Source organism: Rana temporaria, chromosome 7 (assembly GCF_905171775.1).
Source record: "Rana temporaria chromosome 7, aRanTem1.1, whole genome shotgun sequence".
Lineage (NCBI taxonomy): Eukaryota > Metazoa > Chordata > Amphibia > Anura > Ranidae > Rana > Rana temporaria.
The window spans coordinates 93,963,373-93,980,170 of record NC_053495.1 but is presented as its reverse complement, the minus strand read 5'-3'; the positions used below and the strand labels follow the sequence as shown (position 1 = coordinate 93,980,170).

Genomic DNA, 16,798 nt, shown 5'->3' with positions numbered 1-16,798 from the left:
AGGTTGATAAACCGGTTTGGGAACTAGGATGTATCTAGTACTTCTAGTCCTACCTGTTGTGCTTATAAAAGTTGTTCCCGGGTAACAAGAGGTCATTTTTGGCACACCAGAGCCTGGATAGTTCAAATGAGTTTCCCTAAACCTCAATAGCAATTTTTAGGCCCTTATGGCTTCCTTAAACATCTCAAATCAGTCACCCCTTCTGATAAAACATATAGGCATTATTCTGAGAACTACAAAAGTACATGTGGTAATCCACACCATTTCATGAAAAAAAAAAAAAAAAAAGACAGTTATTACATTTTAATTAAATTTTATATACATATTTTTTTCAATCCCACATTATTGAATCACCACACAGGCAATGATCCCCCTATATAACATGCAGTGAATCAGAGGAACAGCATCCCAAGGAAGTAGTATTGATAGGGCACCAATGAGGAATATGGCTTCCGGCAGGAATGTATCTGCAAAGAAAAAGCACAAACTGAACATACGTTTTTAAGATTTCTATAAAAATTGCAAAAAGGAAATTATAATTTGTGTGTATATACACACACACACACACACACACACACACACACACACACATAGTATCTGCACTATTGTAGAATTACACAATTTTTCCAAAACAAAACTAAAAAGTAAAAGGCACATGTGTATAAATATGCATATAAAAAAAAAAAATTGACAACCAACTGCATATGTCAGAAAAACGTGTTTTTAAGCCCATTAACAAATTACAGCATTGTTTAACTCAAAAGTATTAATGCACATTAAGATGCCTTGTATTAAAAGGCAGCCCACTCATTTGAATTGGCTGTTTAATGTACCAAAACAGGTTCATTTAGAATTGTTTGGCAGCATGTCATAAACTAGCATATTGTGCTGCGCTACAAAAATGCACTTCATTGCAACAATGTGAATCCAGCCTAAAAGGTGCTATAGATAGTACAGTATTAAAATGGAGAACTTCACAAGACATTTTTTTCCCTCTCTATTTATTCATTTAGCAGGGGTGCAATTACATTTCTTTTTAACTACTTAAGACCAATATGCAGGTTAAGGACCTTGCCCCTTTTTGCAATTCGGCACTGTGTCGCTTTAACTGACAATTGCGCGGTCGTGTGGCATGGTTTACCAAATCAAATTGGCATCCCTTTTTCCCCCACAAATAGAGCTTTCTTTTGGTGGCATTTGATCACCTCTGCGGTTATTTTTTGTGCTATAAACAAAAATAGAGCGTCAATTTCTAAAAAAAAGAGAGGATATATATAGAGATATATAGAGATATAGATATATATAGAGAGATATATATAGAGAGATATATATAGAGAGATATATATATATATAGATATATATATATAGATATATATAGAGAGATATATATATATATATAGATATATATATATATATATATATATATATATATATAGATATATATAGATATATATAGAGAGATATATATATATATAGATATATATATAGAGATATATATATAGATATATATATAGAGATATATATATAGATATATATATAGATATATATAGAGAGATATATAGAGAGATATATATATATATAGAGAGATATATATAGATAGAGAGATAGATATGAGATAGAGAGATAGCGAGATAGATATGAGAGAGAGAGAGAGAGAGAGAGAGAGAGAGAGAGATAGATATGAGAGAGAGAGAGAGAGAGAGAGAGAGAGAGAGAGAGAAAAAAAAAAAAAAAAAATCGCAATAAGCGTTTAACGATTTTTTTTTTTCCCGCAAAATGTATAGCGTTTACAAAATAGGGGATAGTTTTATGGCATTTTTATTAATATATATATTATATTATATTATATTATATTATATTATATTATATTATATATATATATATATATATATATATATATATATTTATATATATATATATTTTTTTTTTTACTACTAATGGCGGCGATCAGCGATTATTTTCATGACTGCGACATTATGACATCGGACAATTTTGACGCATTTTTGGGACCATTGTCATTTTCACAGCAAAAAAAAAAAAAAAAGCTATAAAAACGCATTGATTACTGTGATCGATGACACTGCTACTGTGAAGAATGGGGAAGGTGTGCGCACACACACACCTCCCCGTTCTTCAGCTCCGGTGACTTATCGCGGGACACCGGCGGCGATCGGGTCCACGGAGCTTTGGGTCACATGTGACCCACGGCTGGGCTCTTAAAGGCAATGTACAGGTATGTGCTGTGCCATTCTGTCGACGTATATATGCAGGAGGCGGTCCTTAAATGGTTAAAGTCAGCAGCTATAAATAATGCATCTGCTGACTTAATACATGGCCACTTACCAGTCCAGGGCGCCTGCAATGTAAGCACCCGAAGCCGATCTTGTCCCTCGGGTGGGGGTGCCGCCATCTTTGGTAACGGCCACCTTGTGGCTTCACTTCCTGGTTCCCTACTGCATGAGTCACGCTGCCCGATTTCAATGGTCCCTGCTGTCTTCTGGGACCCGCGTTTCTCCCAGAAGACATCGGGGGGGGGGGGGGGTGGAAATGGCGTAGATCGCCACGGATACTGTGGCGATCTATGCCCGGAAGTGGGGGCAAATACCTGGATTACCCAAAAAGACTTGCAGCTGTAATTGCAGCGAAAGGCAGTTCTACAAAGTATTGACTTGGGGGGGGAGAGAAATAAATATACAAATGCACGCCACACTTTAGATATTTGCAAAAGAAATTGAAAACCATTCATCATTTTCCTCCCACTTCACAATTATGCGCTACTTTGTGTTGGTCCATCACATAAAATACATTCACATTTTTGTTTGTAACAGGACAAAATGTCAAGGGGTGTGAATACTTTTTCAAGGCACTGTATATTTGCCATTATATTGTGAGTGGTTTTACATATTTTAATAAAGCAGTTTTACACCATCGGAGGATTGCTGGAGGGTTTGGTACATGCAGGAGTCTGCATCTTCCGATTCACCTGGTTACATCACAAACGCAATTGACTACACTGTATATGGGCGTCACTAGCTTCTGGTAAGCTGCTTGCACAAGCACAGTGGTGGTTGTTGCACTCATAATTCATTTCAGGGGGGCACCAACATTTTTACAGCAATCAAGAATGTACGAACATTCTCTGTCTTATTAAATTGGGCACGTAATCCTTTGCACTTGTAGTTTGTGTTTTTCAACAGTTATTTGCACAGCGATATGCGTTTATACATTTAGATTTATAACTCTTGCTGTTATAGTGGTATATTTTGGTTTAGTTGTACTATAAAGTGGTTGTATACCCACTTTACATTTTTCCTACAGGCAAGCCTATAATAAGCTTACCTATAGGTAGAAGGAATATCTCTTGAACCTGCACAGTTTAGAAGATATTCACTTTGCATGCAGCTGCCATCAGTGGTGTATGTGCTGCGAGTGCCAGGCTGAAGGTCTGGCAGACGCTGCCGGACTTTGCTGGGAAGAAAACTCCCACATGCATCGCGGCTCTGGCCACTCATCGCGTCGGAGCCGGGAACCCCAAAGACACGCTGATGGGAAAATGTCAGCTCCCACAGCATGGACCGGGATGAGATACCGACGCCTCGTTCTAAGGCAAGTATTTTATGATGAGCTAGTATGCGCTGCTCATAATGCCTTTGCCTTACAGGTTTTTTTTTTTTTTTTATATCATTTTTCTGTACTGCGGGTATACAACCGCTTTAAGGAGTAGTACAGCACTTTGGAGCACATTTTTAGAGTAGCCCCAATGTATCTGGTGTGAATGGGCTCTTAATCAAAACATTTGAGGGCTTATTAAATTCCAATGTAGTTACCTTTCAATCATCATCGTCGTCATCCTCTGGAACAAAAATGTCATGCTCCTCCAATAGGGCAGCAAAATTTTTGCTGATTAGTGTTCCTACATATAAAAATGGTACCACCACAGCGAAGACTCTGAGCAAGCCAAAACTTACCTAGGGGGAAAAAAAAAAAAAAAAAAAAAAACACAACATTTGTATACAAGATACCAGACACCAACAGCTAGATTTTTTTAAGACTATTAATTTTACAAAAATAAAACTATACACCAACACCTAAAATAATGTTTGAACAGATGAACCTCTACATATAAATATTGCCTCAACGTCGGAAATACAGTTGTACATCACTACAGAGCCGTCACAAACATTTATGGACCAGGTAATTTCTGGGATAAGAAAAAAAAAAAAAAGTTCACTTCTGTGGTTCAAGTGCCATTACCCCCCCCCCCCCCCCCCAAAAAGTACCGGTTCATTGGTGGAAGTATAAAAGAAAGCAAACACATTTTTTACTATGAAGTTCATGTTTTTGTTTTATACTTGCAGTATAAAATTGTCAGCACTACTAGATGCACATCACTTCCTTATTGCGGAGCTCCAAAACAAGAGCATCATGCAGTTATAATCTTTATCGAATAGGAATGGTACTTTGGCCCAGCAAATCGAAAAACCGACAATATACAGTGGGTACGAATAGTATTCAGACCCCCTTAAATTTTTCACGTTGTTATATTGCAGCCTTTTAATAAAATCATTTAAGTTAATTTTGTTCCTCATTAATGTACACACACCACCCCATATTGACAGAAAAACAGAATTGTTAACATTTTTGCAGATTTATAAAAAAAAAATGAAATCTCACATGGTCCTAAGTATTCAGACCCTTTGCTGTGACACTCATATTTAACTCAGATGCTGTCCATTTCTTCCGATCATCATTGAGATAGTTCTCTACACCTTCATTTGAGCCCAGCTGTGTTTGATTATACTGATTGGACTTGATTAGGAAAGCCACACACCTGTCTATACAAGACCTTACAGCTCACAGTGCATGTCACAGAAAATGAGACTCATGGAGGTCACAGTGCATGTCACAGAAAATGAGACTCATGGAGGTCAAAGGAACTGCCTGAAGAGCTCAGAGACAGAATTGTGGCAAGGCACAGATCTGGCCAAGGTTACAAAAAAAATTCTGCTGCACTTAAGGTTCCTAAGAGCACAGTGGCCTCCATAATCCTTAAATGGAAGACGTTTGGGGCGACCAGAACCCTTCCCAGAGCTGGCCGTCCGGCCAAACTGAGCTATCGGGCAAGAAGAGCCTTAGTGAGAGAGGTAAAGAACCCAAAGAGCACTGTGGCTGAGCTCCAGAGATACAGTCAGGAGATGGGAGAAAGTCAACCATCACTGCAGCCCTCCACCAGTCGGGGCTTTATGGCAGAGTGGCCCGACGGAAACCTCTCCTCAGTGCAAGACACGTGAAAGCACACATAGTTTGCTAAAAAAAACAAACACACCTGAAGGACTCCAAGATGGTGAGAAATACGATTCTCTGGTCTGACGAGACCAAGATAGAACTTTTTGGCCTTAATTCTTTTTTTCCATTCAAATTTAAGTTTATTTTCAATAAAAGTACATACATTTGTACTATAACAGCAGTATACAAGTCAGTAATATACAGAAAATAATAAATCAAGTGCATTACTTTTCATAGACATTCCTGTCGTAGTAACTGTCCATCATATCTAGCCATTCCATATGCTCATCACCATACGGTGAGAGTAAAACAGTTTGCATAAGCAAAGAAGATAAATTAGGTTTAACTAATTTATAATTAAATAAAATGATATTACAATATGCTATAGAATTCCTTAGGGCTATCGTTGCCACACAATAAATTATATATAAGAAAAAAACCCCATGCGTGTACTAGACCAAATTTCATGGAACGAATAAAGGATAGGATTTCTGGAGAACAATAACCTCTCCGACACCCCCAACGGGAACTGTCTGTGTCCAAGAGGTCGAGCAAACTCTTCAATCCTCCCCCCCTCCCTCCAATAATTATCACTAAAACCCACCGGTATCTGTAAATATATATTTTCAAAACCCTTATCAAACCTAATATCCCCAAAAGTTTGGTGGAATCCTTTAATAAACATTTGTATTTGCCTATGTTTAGGTTATTTTCTTTTTTTCAAAACAGAACACACTGAGAATGAGAAATAGTAAGGATTCTATCCTCATAGATAAGACAACGAGATATAATCAAAGAAAAATCAAAGAAAGGAAGAAAAAAAAAGACAGAAGACATAAAGAGGAGTAAAAAAGAAAGTACGAAGAAGATCAGGAGAGGGAAAGAAAAAAAAAAAAAGAAAAAAAAGAAAAAAAAAAAAAAAAAAAAAAAAAAGATATGGCAGCCTGCCTGCCAACGAACATCATCGTCCTCAAGATATAAATGTCATCAAAGCCTTCACGGGGTAAAAGATATTCCCATATTTCATGGAAAAGAGTAGACATATCCAACATGGAACAGACCCTATTTTCTTGTTCCATAATTAGGGGTGTAACGGATCAAAAAACTCACGGATCGGAAAAGGGTGTTTTCATTGGTCCAAAAAAAAAAAAAAAAAAAAATGTGCGATATATATATCTGTAAAAACATCAAGATTGTACTTTTAACAAGTCCCAAACAGCCTCACCTGCTTCCTCTTTAATCCACCCCTGAAATGTGCTCTTTCCCCCCCCCCCCCTCCTCTCACACCAGTGCTTCTCTGCTAATATTCCCTCTTCATGTCGGCTTGCCAGAGCCCAGTGCACAGCGTGACACGCCTCCCCGGGGAGGCGTGTCACGCTGGGCTCTGGCAGCAGACTGGCCGCCGCTCCGGAGCTAGGCCGAAGCCGGGGACTTTCCTAGGCCTAGGCTCCGGAGCGCTCCGCGGATCGCGGGGTGTTCCGATCCAAACGGGGTGGCCCGTTCGGATCACGGATCGGTGACGATCCGTTGCACCCCTATCCATAATCCATGTAACCTTTTGTTTCATATACCGGATGGAAACATTAGTCTTTTTCCATGCAGCTGCGATTGTGATCCTGGCCCCTGTCAGAATGTATAGGATGAGTTTTCTAGTAACCTTGGAGGTCTGGGGTAACATCCCGTTAAGTAAAGCAATAGTGGGGGATTGATGCAAGTTACAGCCTGTGACTCGTCTTATTATGTTAAGCACCTTATTCCAGTATCCCCGTATTTTGGGACATTCCCACCATATATGTACCATAGACCCCAATCCCTGGCAACCTCTGAAGCATAGGGGCGAAGTTGACAGATACATGGAAGCCAGTTTAACAGGAACTAAATACCACCTAGTATAAATTTTTACGTTCGCCTCTACAAGGGATATATTCACATATCCTTTAATGGATCTAGTATAGTTACTACACCAGTCAGATAAATCCCATTTGTTATTAAGTTCCCTTTCCCAGGCCAGCATATGAGGTAATTTGGTGCAATTATTAGCAAGCGATTGATACATGATTGAAATATTCCCCTTCCTGATCAAACCCTGATCACAATTACTTTCATAAGGTGTCAATAGTCCAGAGATCGAGTCACTATCCCATAGGCTTTGTGCATAGTCATGTAGTTGAGAAAATCTTAGTTTCTCTGAGACAGGAAGACCTAGCTTGTCAATGAAGTGTTGCTCAGGAAGGGGACCCGAGCGTGAAAAGAAGCGTCCTATACGATACAACCCTTCATCATGCCACCATTTGAATGAATCTATATCAATTTTAGCAACAAAGAGTGGGTCTAGAAAAACACTCGATAAAGGCCTGCCTTTAGAAATTAGAGAGGGATTGTTTTTAAGTGAATCCCACAAAACTAAAGATTGAGATAGAGTCGGAGATAATATAGAAGGCCTATTCTTGGTAGGACTCCACATTAACTCCTCTATCGTTAGATTCGGGGTCGCCTGCTCTTCTATATCTATCCAGTCAGGGCGTTCATTTTTAAGAAAAGTTTCCGATAACTGTGCCAATCTCGCTGATTGATAGTACCATAATAAGTTGGGTACCCCCAGACCACCCTGTCCAGGCAAGTTATAGAGAGTACGAGATGGAAGGCGTGGACCCTTATTGTTCCAAATAAACTTGATAATTTTTCCTTGAAAAGATTTTAGATGACTTTTTATTATCGGTATGGGTAATGATCTAAAAAGATACAAAAGCATAGGGAGAAGAGTCATCTTAACCGAGTTAATTCTACCAATCCAACCTATATTCTGAGTACCCCAATCTTTCAAATCTTTCTCAAGTTTTCTATACATAGGGGGATAATTGGCCAAATATAAATTCTGGATGTTGGGGGTCAAATAGATACCCAGGTATTTGATATAAGAGGTGTCCCATTTGAATCCATAATTTTTCTTCAGTAGAGAAACCGTGGATTCAGAGAGAGAAACATTGAGGGCCCTAGACTTGGCCATATTCACAGTTAGACCTGAAACCATAGAGAATTTGTCTAAAAGAGAATATATTTCCGGTAGGGATGTATCTGGAGCGGTCAAAAACAGTAAAAGGTCATCTGCAAATAAGGCACATTTATGCTCCATTTTGGCACATCTAACTCCCCTGATATTTGAGTTTTCACGAATAGCTATAGCCAGGGATTCCATTACTATTGCAAATATCAGGGGAGATAAAGGGCATCCCTGCCTAGTACCCCTATGGATCTCAATAGGTTCCGAAAAAATACCCTGAAAGCGTATATTAGCTTTAGGGTAAGAGTAAAGTGCAGATAAGACTCCCAGAAATTTCGTGCCAAACCCCCAACGTTCCATCACTCCGAACATAAATGGCCAAGATACTGAGTCAAATGCTTTCTGAAGATCTATAGAAAGAAGCATACCCCTTTGATTAGTATCACCAGTCCATCCCGAGTTCAATATAGAAATCAGATCTACAGCCCTCCTAACCTGATCTGGACCTTGCCTTCCAGCGATGAAGCCTACTTGATCTTTACTAACATACTGGCCAATGAAAGAAGACAACCTATTGGCCATTATCTTAGTGAGTATCTTAAGATCGTTATTAATAAGAGATATTGGTCTATAGTTTTCCACCAGGCTATGATCCTTTTCTGGCTTAGGGATAACCGATATATAAGCCAAATTGAGTTGCCTTTCTATGGGAACTCCACCGGTCATATGGTTGAAAAATCTAACCATGTAGGGTGTCAAAATGCTCGAATATGTTTTGTAATATGAACTAGAAAACCCATCAGGGCCTGGGGCTTTATCCAATTTTAGGTTTTTAATCACCAACAATACTTCCTCAGCTGATATGGGAGACTTCATCACCTCTATGTATTTCAGTCAATTGAGGAAGAGTCAAATTGTCCAGAAAATCATCCATTCCCTCTGAAGAAAAATCATCAGTGGATGCATAAAGCTTAGAAAAAAAGTCATGAAAGGCCTCCATTATCTTCCTAGGATTCAGGGTGAAAGAACCATCAATCATCCTTATTTTAGGGAGAGTCCGTGATTGAAATCTAGGTGACAATTTATGAGCTAACATTGGGCCTATTTTATCTTTAAATTTATAGAATTTAGCACCAGTCCATTTCATGTCTTCCCCTGCTTTAGTTGTAAGTACCAAGTTCAGGGCAGATCTAGCTGCATCAAGTGCCTGAGTAGGAAAGTTAAGAGGATCAGATTTATGTTTTTTACGGAGGTCTAAATAGTTGTTTTCCAGTCTCCTTATGTCCAGGTTCCTTTGTTTCTTGAGGCTAGCGGCCACTTGTATAATTTTGCCCCTGATAGAAGCCTTGTGGGCAGCCCACAAAGTTTCAGGGGATACATCTTCTGTATCATTATGCTCAAAGTATTCTAGAAGAGATCTCTCAATATCCTTCATTAGGACAGGATCCTTCAAAATAGACCTATTTAGTGTCCAATGAGACACTTTAGGAGAAGTGTCCTCTCTCCTCAGTGACAAAAGAACCATCGAGTGATCTGACCAAGGACCATCAACTATATGAGACTTAATGGCAGCTGGGACGTGATGGTTAGAGATCAATATATGATCTATATGAGAATAAGAATGGTGAGGGTTAGAATAGTGAGTATAGTCTTTAGTTTTGGGGTTCAACTCCCTCCAGATGTCAGTTAATCTAGACTGATGTAGAATGCGTGCTACTTGCAAACTAAGTTTAGTTGGTCTGATGATTCCATTGACAGAAGGTTTGGACTTATCCAATCCCGTGTCAAAAGCTAGGTTAGAGTCCCCACTTAATTCTAAGCGGTATGTGTGGAGAAAACCAGGCACTGATCATCACCTGTCCAATACAGTCCCAACAGTGAAGCATGGTGGTGGCAGCATCACACTGCTTTTTTTTTTTGTAGCTGCAGGGACAGAACGACTGGTTGCAAGCGAGGAAAAGATAAATGCGCCAAGTACAGTGATATCCTGGACGAAAATATTCTCCAGAGTGCTCAGGACCTCAGACTGGGCCGAAGGGTTACCTTCCAACAAGACAATGACCTTAAAGCGGTTGTAAACCGCATTCTTTTTTTTTAAACCTGCAAGGCAAAAGGCATAATCAGCTAGTATGCACTGCATACTAGCTGATTATGAAATACTTACCTCGGAAAGAGGTGAAGAACACTTACCTGGTCCACGCAGAGCGAGATGTCATCTTGCTCCGGCGTGTCTTCCGGGTATCGCCGCTCCAGCGCTGTGATTGGCTGGAGCGATGACGTCACTCCCGCGCGTGCGATTTAAAATTGGCAAGGTCCGGCGGCTGCCGGTCCTTTCGCCGTGGATTCCCCCTGCGCATGCGCCGCTGCAATCAGCGGCACATTGAGAGGGGAATATCTCCTAAACCATACAGGTTTAGGAGATATTCTTTATACCCACAGGTAAGCTTTATTATATGCTTATCTGTAGGTAAAAGTGAAAAATAAGGGTTTACAACCACTTTAAGCACACAGCTAAAATAATGAAGAAGTGGCTTCATAACAACTCTGACTGTTCTTGAATGGCCCAGCCAGAGCCCCAACTTAAAGCCAATTGAGCATCTCTGGAGACCTAAAAATGTCTGTCCACCAACGTTTACCATCCAACCTGACAGAACTGGGGAGGATCTGCAAGGAGGAATGACAGAGGATCACCAAATCCAGGTGTGAAAAAAACTTGTTGCATCTTTCCCAAAAAGACTCATGGCTATATTAGATCAAAAGTGTGCTTCTACCAAATACTGAGCAAAGGGTCTGAATACTTAGGACCATGTGATATTTCAGCTTTTCTTTTTTAATAAATCTGCAAAAATGTCAAGAAGTCTGTTTACATTAATGACGAAATACATTTAACTTAAATGATTTTAGCAAATGCCTGCAATATAACAAAGAGTAAAAAATGTAAGGGGGGGTCTGAATACTTTCCATACCAACTGTAAATTTAATTCTGTATTTGCATAAAGAGCCCTAGCTTTTGGTATGGGGGGGTCGTCTTGGAGTGTATGCATATAAGAGGTACCATGGCTATCTGCATTACCCGTTTAAGCTGTGAATATGAATTAATGGTAAAGCACTCCCTTTATGCTACATGCAAATCAGAACACTACACGCTATAGGACACAAAGATCAAATACATCCTTCTACATAAGTTGTACCTGTTTATATGCAGGCTTCATGTCTACATCGGTTTCAAAGTGCAGAATTTATAAAGCTGGTCTGAGTGGTCATGAAATTACAGAGAGCTGCAAAATTTCATTGGAGGGAAGAGACATCCCCCCCCCCCCCTTCACACAGCAACAGAGCTGAGGCTGTCAATCTGCTGGGAGGTCCCTCCCGTGGCATTTTTTTTCTCTCTGTGTCATGAACACTTGTCAGAAGTGATTCATACTGATCGCAGAGGAATTAACCACTTGCCGACCGCTGCATGCCAATATACATTGGCAGAATGGCAGCGGTAGGCAAATGTGTACCTGTATGTCCCCTTCAAGAATGCATGTGGCGGGCGGGCGCCACACTCCGTGACCATGGACTCGATGTCCGCCGGTGTCCCGCGATCGGATCACAGAGAGGCAGAACAGGGGGATGCCTGTGTAAACAAGGCATTTCCCTATTCTGCCTTGTGACAGGACACCGATTGTCTGCTCCCTCTCATCGGGAGCAGCGATCAGTGTGGTGTCACAGTAAAGCCCAGCCCCCACACAGTTAGAATCACTCCCTAGGAAACGTTTAACCCCTGCCTCTCACCCCTAGTGGTTAACCCCTTCCCTGCCAGTGTCATTTACACAGTAATCGGTAAATTTTTATAGCACCAATCGCTGTATAAATGACAATGGCCCCTAAATAGCGTCAAGTGTCCTCCCTGTGAAAACAGTATGGGGAGAAGTGCCCCGTACTAGCGGTCAGTTTTTTAAATCACACGTCATGCATTCACACAGTTCTGTGAATTAACTGCAAGTTCTGACATCCTTTGCGGATGTCGGCTTGTAGTTCTTAATGAACTACCACACTGCTCAATAATTCATCGATTGTTTTGGTTAGTGTATCTGCCTGCCCATACGGGATGTACAGGCACACGGATACACCGACAGGTCTGCGTACCAGTGTTACCTGCAAAGTAAACTTATCCTTTAAAAGTGAACCTAGCATTTAAAGTCCAGCTGCCCCCAAAAGCATCCCACTTAAACACGAATATATACCCATGTGTTGCCCATCAAGTTAGTGACAATCAAGATCCTTCTTCAGTGTTGCAGAGAACTGCGCTTACATTATGTCTGTGTACTGCAAGCCCAATGATGCATCACCAGAGGCCATGACTACGACTTCCTGGGCTCACAGGAAGTATGATACAGAATGTCATACAACCCATAAGAGGACCGTTGGTGCAGGACATTGATTGCAGAGCTTGAGAACAGAGAGGAAAATTGGAGAAGTATAGGCTATACCTGAAAATTCAGAGGTCCAGTCAGTAAAATATTCTTCCAGCAGAGGTCTGAATCATTTGTACGATCCTTCATATCAAAACCCCCCCTCTCCTCTTAATGTGGGTTCACATGTCTGTGGATCATTCGCAAAAATCGCACGAGTTCCCAATTCACAGAGAAACGTGCTGCAGTTTAGAAGATGTGCCTGGGTGCCATTAATTCTTAATGCCACCCCCACACATCAGTGCCCAAGACAAATTTTCTCTTGCACCAAACCTCATGGTGCTTCAGCGACTTGATGGGCGCGATGGAAAAAAAAAAAAAAAAAAAAAAAAAAAGGGGGGGGGGGGTTGGCGCTCCTTTCCCTGTGTCTCTCACGGGGAGGGCAGCGCATTAAAATGAATGGGCTTTTCTACACACGACATGAACCTCCAAATGTGCATGTGCAGATCTAAACCATGCCTCAAAAATCCTGTTCTTGTATACTGGCATTCTCTGTTGATCGTCCTTGCCATCAGCAAATCGGAGAAGGAACCGACCGACGCCGGATGTTTACCATAGAGATTTCCGGCAGGCCAGATGCAGGGCTGTGGAGTCGGTAGATAAATGTTCCGACTCCGACTCCTCAGTTTTATGTACTTCCGACTCCTCAGTTTTATGTACTTCCGACTCCGACTCCTCTGTATTAATATGCGAATGTATTTTATACATTCCTTGAGGGAAAGAAACGCAACCTACCACAGGACTACCGTCTGGGAAGCCAACAGTCTACTGTATTGCACAGTTTAAGCAAAAGACAAACACAATGAAAACAAAGTTATTCTAAAACATGATTTTCCTAGGAGAATCCCATAGTCATGTTTAAAGTTTAAGCTAACAATCGGAGTTTACAAGTTTTTATAGCCTTAGCTAAATGACAGCAGTTTTTCCAATGGTTTACAGCTTCAGTCTTGAACTATTGGCCCTCCATTCCCTTCACTTATACAAGTGTCTCACTCTCTAGTCCTGCAAAAAACATATTTAATCCCTTATCAGTGAGAGGCTAGGTTACACATGGACGCTGCGTTCCCTGTAAAAGCAGAACACAACACTATGGAAAGTATAAGTATTGCAGCTCCTAATTGTGCGTTGCGTGCCATATAGTGAAGCACATGAAAAGCATGCTTCTTCACGGTCACTTAACATGTTCGTTTTGCGGTTACGTGAGGCACTGCATGCATTGGTCTTTATTCTTACAGTTCTTATACAATTATTGCTCTAGCTTGAACGTTTGTGGCGATATTTTACATGTGTGGTTTAAACGCTGTTTACATATGTGGGCGCGATTTTCGTATGCTTCTGCGAGCATGGCGGGGCGCTTTAAATGTATTTTTATTGTTTTACTTTAATTCTGATTCTTTCTCCCCCCACCTTAAAGCGTCTTACGCATCTAGCACACTATGAAACACTTACCCTTAGAACAAAGCTCTCTCAGCAGTGACACCAAGAGGGCTGACATCTTCTACCATCTTTTCTTCCGTGATCGCAGGATCCGGTGCTGGGAGTGGCCGAAGCCACGATGTCGTCACTCCCTGGGATGCGCGGGAATGCTCTCGGTTCTGGCAAGAAGCTCGGAAGTTCCAGTGTCCTCCCCACCCCCCCCAATCGAATAGTGCACAGGATGAACTGTGCATGCGACCCACATCATAACACAACCGCTGATTTGCCGATCAGCTGGGCTGACGTAACCATGATGCATGCGCACATCGTAGGAGGCATCGCTCGATAGGAGATACCATTTCAAAGGCACAATTTAAACCTATACAAACAGCGGGGGTTCTCAGATTGTGCATCGCTGCTGCTGGAGGGCAGCTAACAGCGAGACACAATGTGAGAACTACAGTCTCCCACCACTGTTTGTATAATAGAGCTGCACGATTCTGGGAAAATGAGAATCACAATTCTTTTGCTTAAAACATCACAATTCTCAAAAGGCAATGTTGTGCCCAGCTGTGCCCCTTCAGTCTAGTCACTGGGGCTGACAACAGTCCAGGCTCCATTTTCTACTCTTCATACACCACCCACAGATCTACATTTTAAAATGGTTAATTTAAAAAAGAAAAACCGATATAAAGTTAAACTCAACAAGAAAAAATTATATTTTTTCTTGTTGAGTTTAACCGATATAGATGTTTATTTTTTAAATTAACTTTTTCAAATGTAGATCTGTGGGTGGTGCATGGTGACAGAGAGGACCGAGATTACCCCCTCCTATGTCATGGGCCTTCTGGACATCAAGTGCAGTTATAATGGGCAAAGAAACACAGCAGCTCACATTTGTGTTGTAAAAAACATACCATCGGATCAATGCTAGTGCAGTGTTTCCCGGGGTCTCTGACAAAGAAACGTGGTACCACCCATCCACCGCATCATACTCTCTGCTGACGTCAGTTCAGGTATAGGCGCCATTTGCATTCCACGCTGGTTCCGATGGCTTTTCCTCCGGTCCAGGCTACCTTACCAAAAATACTGATGCCAGCATCCTGGGGACACCTGAAAAAAAATCACGGTAATCCAGGCTTGAGATCGTGGAGGAGGGGGGGGGGGTGTATCGAGATCACGATTCTCTTTACGGTTAATCGTGCAGCTCTATTGTATAGGTTTCAATTGTGCCCATGAAATGGTATCTCCCATCGAGAGATATTTCCTACGATGAGCGTTTGCGCCCTGGCACGTCACTACAGCTGGAGTGCGGCTCCATCCTGCGCAGGCACTGTTCGATGGGGGGCACTTCGACAGAAGACACCGGCACGGTAAGCCAGACCTTCAGAGCGAATGCAGGTTTAGGAGATTTTCATTTTATAATTATAGGCTTGCTTGTAGGTAAAAATCACATAGCAGGTTTAGAACTGCTCTAAGACCCCTTTCACTATTGCGCTAAAAATAACGCCTGCAAACTGACCTGAAATAGCAGCTGCTGTTTCTCCAGTGTGAAAGCCAGCAGGCTTTCACACTGGAGCGGTGCGCTAGCAGGACATGTAAAAAAGTCCTGCTAGCTGCATCTTTGAAGCGGTGAAGGAGTGGTGCGTTTACAGCTCCTGCCCACTGAAAGCAATGGGGCACCGCAGCTATACCGCCAGCAATGTGCCTCAGCAGAGGCGCTTTGTGGTGGTTTTTAACCCTTTTTCGGCCACTAGCAGGGGTAAAACCGCCCCGATAGCGGCTAAATAGCACCGCAACATTAGCTGTAAAGCACCGCTAAAAACAGCAGCGCTTTACCGCCATCGCCCCAGTGTGAAAAGGGCCTTAAGTGGAACTAAACCCATTCCTGGTTGGGAATGTAACTGTCAAACCATTAAATGGCCAGTGTTGTACCTGATCACATGTGCAGAATCATGGCAGTTGCAGATCAGAGGCCAAGATGGCAGCTTCCTTGGCTGAAAGCAATAGGAGAGACTAGTTCCACTTTAAATGGGCCAACGGGGCGATGTTGAGTGAAGATCTGTTGTATTACAGCCCGCTGTGTGTGTGGTGTGAATGGGCCCCTAATATTTTTTTTTTTTAATGGGCCCCTAATAAAGATGTCCTCTCCAGGAGACAGGTCTGGCTCTCCAGCATTGTAGAAGAAGGTTCCAGAAGAGGAGGGGAGGGCTGGTACATGGAAGGAGACATGTTTGGTAAGGCTGGAGAGAGATTTCAGTGTATGACCTTCTATAGACACATCCCATCACTGAGCCCCTCCCTTCCCCCCACGGACTCACTTTCTCCGGTTTGGGATGAATGGCCCCGGTGCTTGTGGTGACAGCGGTCCGGCGAGCCACAGCAATCACTGTGGAAGGTTTCCCCGGCGCCCTCAGGAGTCCTCCTGCCCTGGCCGCGAGCCGTGCTGTGTAAAGCCCGACGCTGGCCGCCATCATTACTCCAAAGCTTCAGGTGACACGGAAACCCGGGGTGACATCACACCCACCTGACCAAACCGCTCCTCGCCTCGTCACGTGACCTGCCCAGAAAGCCCGTCCAGTCACACACTTTATCCATTACGTAAGCGTCAGAGCGCCCTCTACCGCCCACAGCG

General features: G+C 42.0%; 1 long non-coding RNA gene across 1 annotated transcript; it reads right to left on the bottom strand.

The window, feature by feature from the left end:
* Nucleotides 1-290: 290 nt before the first annotated feature.
* On the bottom strand, nucleotides 291-16,761 carry LOC120945496. Its single transcript, XR_005750594.1, has 3 exons — nucleotides 16,485-16,761; nucleotides 3,828-3,968; nucleotides 291-467 (listed from the first exon to the last, which is right to left on the bottom strand). It is a non-coding gene; the product is annotated as an uncharacterized LOC120945496 (long non-coding RNA).
* Between the last annotated feature and the right edge of the window lie 37 nt (nucleotides 16,762-16,798).